This window comes from Macrobrachium nipponense, chromosome 27 (assembly GCF_015104395.2).
Source record: "Macrobrachium nipponense isolate FS-2020 chromosome 27, ASM1510439v2, whole genome shotgun sequence".
Taxonomy (NCBI): Eukaryota; Metazoa; Arthropoda; class Malacostraca; order Decapoda; family Palaemonidae; genus Macrobrachium; species Macrobrachium nipponense.
In genome coordinates this window covers 59,928,187-59,933,186 of record NC_087216.1, presented here as the reverse complement: position 1 = coordinate 59,933,186, position 5,000 = coordinate 59,928,187, and positions in this window count along the sequence as shown.

Below are 5,000 nucleotides of genomic sequence, written 5' to 3'. Positions count from 1 at the left end.
CACTACTTTAGCAATCATGACAATACTATCAAGATAAGTCTAGCTAGCAACCTATTCTTAAGAGCCTTACGAATTTGTTCCCCAGATCATTTCCTGGAAAAGAATTTGAACTAATTCGCAAGCAACTTTCATCTTTAAAGTATCCTGACCATATAATTGAGAAAGCAATTCAAAAAGCAAACGTAATTTTCTACCGACCCCCTAAAGACAAGACCAGAGACACACCCAACAATAAAATAAAAATTCCCCACCTGGAGACGATTAAGAGAGTAACTCACACCCTTGGGAAATCCAACCCTTTGCATTTACCTACCCAAATACCTTAGCCAAATCCCTGATTAACGTCCAACAAAAGACATCGCCCAAAGACTCTGGGGTATATGAGATCCCATGCCAGGACTGTGACCAATCTTACATCGGATTTACAGGTAAATCACTTCCCCAGAGAATACAACACAAACGGTCAGTTAGGTATGGACAACAGAACTCGGCTATTTTCAATCATATAAATGAACATAACCATAGAATAAACTGGAATATGTCACGTGTAATTTATAGCAGCAACTGCCGGTACAAGAGTCAAATGATGGAATCGGCCTAATAAAAGAGAAAGCAGGTAATGAAACATCTCAAAAGGGAATTGGACCTCGGACATCGTCGACGCAGTGTTCATTCAACCAACGCTTAAGAAGATTAAAGGAAGATTATCAGCGGGGGTGACCTAAATTGGCTTACTTGTGGACGAATCTCTTGGTATAAATACCACCTTTTCTGTAAACTTTTCTCATTCATATACCTGAAGAGAGAGACAGCAGTCTCTGAAATATAGTACTTTTCTCTCTACATTTTGGTGTTTTATGGGCTCCTTTTATTAGATGGAATTCTGTTGTTACAGAACACTTTTACCAGTCATATATATATATCTATATATATATATATATATATATATATATATATATATATATCTATATATATATATATATATATATATATATATATATATATATATATATATAATATATATATATATATATATATACTAACAGTATTGTGGTTCTGAAAGTGATGAATCTTAGATAATGTATTGCTTATAAAAGGAGTTATTTCGTATGCATACTTCGTTTTAAAACCGGCGATACAAATACCGTTACAACACATATTGCAATACACAACTCGCTACATATTTAACAGAAATGGAGAAGTAAGGAAGTGACATATTTTAGAGAAGTCGGTATTGCATTATGCAAGTTTGACGTCATACGCGGCGTGTTAACTCTATGATATAAGAGAGCGGCGAAGAAGCAATTCAATATAGTCTAAGCCATTGGAATTTCTGAGATTAATATTTATAAAAATAATATGATCGGAGAAGTGCTTAGTAAATGAGATTTGTATAAGGTTTCAGTTATGACAGCACCTTTCTTGAATGTGTATGATGAAATCTTTTTGGAAATGATCACCTTCACCATCAGCACCCCAGTGACAGCCTCTGGCTACTCAGTACCTGCCTCTTTACAGCACTTGGAACTGATGATGTCAGGTGACGTTTCCTTCAGATTCACACCTGTGAGTTGGCTCTCTTGATGTGCTCTTGAGGCCATCTTTTGGAGGTGCCAAAGGATTAAGTTGTATTGATTATCTAACACACACACACACACACACACACACACACACACACACACACTGAACATGAGAAATGCAGATCATATTATTTCGTATGCGAGGCAAACGGTTGACGTTCACCCCTGTTAGATTTATTGGAATTGATTAGCTTTTCAAGATTAGGTTGATATACCACCCCCCACAAAAAAGAACAAATTTGTCTTTTGGAAATGGAACTATTGATGTCCTCGTCATATCTTTTCAAGGGAGGTAGAATTAATAAAGCAGTACAGAGAAATATAATATATATATATATATATATATATATATATATATATATATATATAATATATATGTGTGTGTGTGTGTGTGTGTGTATATATATATATATATATATATATATATATATATATATATATATATATATATATATATACATACATATATATATAATATATATATATATAATATATATATATATATATATATATATATAGATATACATACATATACATATACCATCACTTGTGTAACGCTTTTCACCTATTTTGGGAACACTTGAATACAGAGTTGCCTCGGCATAGTATCTTTGATGTTAAGGGAACAACTAAAGTTTGAGACCCTTCAGATGGCTTGCAGTGCCCGATAATGCCAGTGTATGGTAAACCTAACAAGACACATCTAATAGCATTTGGGGACTCATTTGGATGATAATGCCCAGGCTATGATTCAAAGGGAATCGTCGTTGGTTTAGTTAGTCTCTCTCGAAGGCTTCCTTTGATCTACTGTCTCCCGGGATTTGTGTCTTCACTGAGGATTCCCATTACCTGTAATTAACTAACAACACTAACAACAAACAGCCAGAGCCGCCGTACTCGCATTGCAACGCACTATGAACTTGTATTGCAATATTCTATGATACAATAGGTTATAGGAGGTCTGATACAAAATGTGTAAGGAATTCTGATGAACTTCAGTTTTACTGAAATCACTTATTCGAAAGAATCACGAAGCAAATCCCATGATTTGCTACCGAAATAAATATTCTGAAAATATAATGCCCTATTGCAAGGTTCAATAAGAAATCAATCTGAGTTTATTTAGATTTTTATGCGCTGGAGCTCACGTAGTTTTGGTGATGTTGTCAAGTCATATATTCGTTTCCTGATAAACATTATCATTCAAGGACTGGAAACTTTGACGCCGGTATTTTTCTACAATCACTTGCACGTAAAAGAAAAAACTCATTAAAATCACTGTCATCAGTTTTCTACATCGTTATGTTCATAATCAGTAGGACTTTAGGTACTAAAGTTCTCACCCAACAGAAAATCAATAAATGTCTATCGTTGTCGACGCTGGAATCCCTTGTTGATATCTTTGTATTTCGATTGACAAAAACTGTTTATATTAACAACCAACTTGAACAGTTCATATAACTGTAGCCTAAAACATAATAAAGGAATGTTGATTTAGAGAGTAAGCAGGTGGTAAAAGGACTAGAATATGAAGCGTAATGTAGGTTTAGACCAGGAAGAGGAAGATTGAATCAAAGTGTTCGTTTTGAAACATTTTATGCACACTGCTTCGTCATCCTTTTTAATAAGCACCCAGTGGGTGTTCCCGCTCTCCAATTTTCATGTTGAGGAAGGCAATCTGTCATAATATTGTAAATTGTTTCATTTTGGACCTGTGAGATAAGGAAATATATTATTGTTTGTTTGTGTGGTGTTTTTACGTTGCATGGAACCAGTGGTTATTCAGCAACGGGACCAACGGCTTTACGTGACTTCCGAACCACGTCGAGAGTGAACTTCTATCACCAGAAATACACATCTCTCACTTCTCAATGGAATGGCCGAGAATCGAACCCGCGACCGCCGAGGTGAGAAGCAAACACCAAACCAACCACGCCACTGAGGCGCTTGGAAATATATTATGAAAAGAATTTAGATTGAAAAGATATTTTTCAAAAGTAGTAAAAGCAGGGTTGAAGAAGGAATGAAGACTGGTGGTTGAATTTAAATGTTGTGGAATATGAAAATACATTGGATTTTTTAAGGTGACATGAACATATAAAGAGAAGGAAAGAAAATATGTCAAATAATTAGGTATTTGTGGGAAGAAGAAGGGAAAGAAAACGCTGAAAGCTCTAAGAGCGTAGGAGTGCCACTAGGAAGAGTTTGAGGGTATGAAGGTGGCCGTGTTAAACCTTTGGCACAAAACCAGTATCTTTAAACCTTTATTGAAATTTGAACAGTCGAGGACTCTAACCATAAGTTCACGAGCAAGAAAAAATGCTCTCAGGCTGTTCGGATTTAATGTTATAAAAAAAAAAAAAAAAAAAAAAAAAATCCGCGGACAAAGGATAAGAGCAGAAATTGGGTAAAAACGTTTATTAAACATTAATTACATTCATTTTATTACAAAGGGATCGTTTATTACTTTAGGGAATATCCGATAGAAATTGTATTGCAGTTTTTCTGAAAGCCAAGCAAAAAGTTTCGCTATTTTTTTTCTTTTATCTTAGGTTTACCGAAATACATTGGTATGATTCCGGTTATGATTCCAGAATAACCGAACTCAAAGTACGCGCGCTCTCTCACACATACACACACACACACACACAGATATATATATAATATATATATATATATATATATAGATATATATATATATATATATATATATATATATATATATATATATATATATATATATATATATATTATATTGTGTTATCGAGGATTACGTAACTTTAGAAAAAAACGTTTGCCGTTATGGTACATCGTCAAGAATAAGTATGGTATAAATGGAGGAAAATATATGAGCTGCATATTTTAAATGATTAAAAATGCAACGATATTACAGAAAAGTAAAAACTGATTAATATAAAAAATTTCCAACGACTACATCCAGTTTAATAAAGTAAACATTCCTCTGTTAAAAGAAACGGAATCTATTGCGTGTCTCTTTAAGTACACTTGAAATAAATGAGCAGGAATAAGTTCACGATGAAAAATATCGGGCAATAGCTTTTAGGTCCTACTAATCATTCAATGTTCTTTTTTTTTTATTCTGCTATAATTTTCATTGGGCCAATTAATTTAAAAGTTTTCACTCATTATTTGGTGTGCATAGAATCATATCTGGCTTAATGATGATGATAATGATTTGAACTACAGTGAAGAAACAATGGTTACTTAAAAAATTGATGCCATTTTCTGATGGTCGCTTTTCATTTTCACTTATACAAACACACAGGAGTCTCTCTTAAACAACGACAAACAACACTTACTGATGGTATATATATATATATATATATATATATATATATATATATATATATATATATATATATATATATATATATATATATATATATATATATATATTAC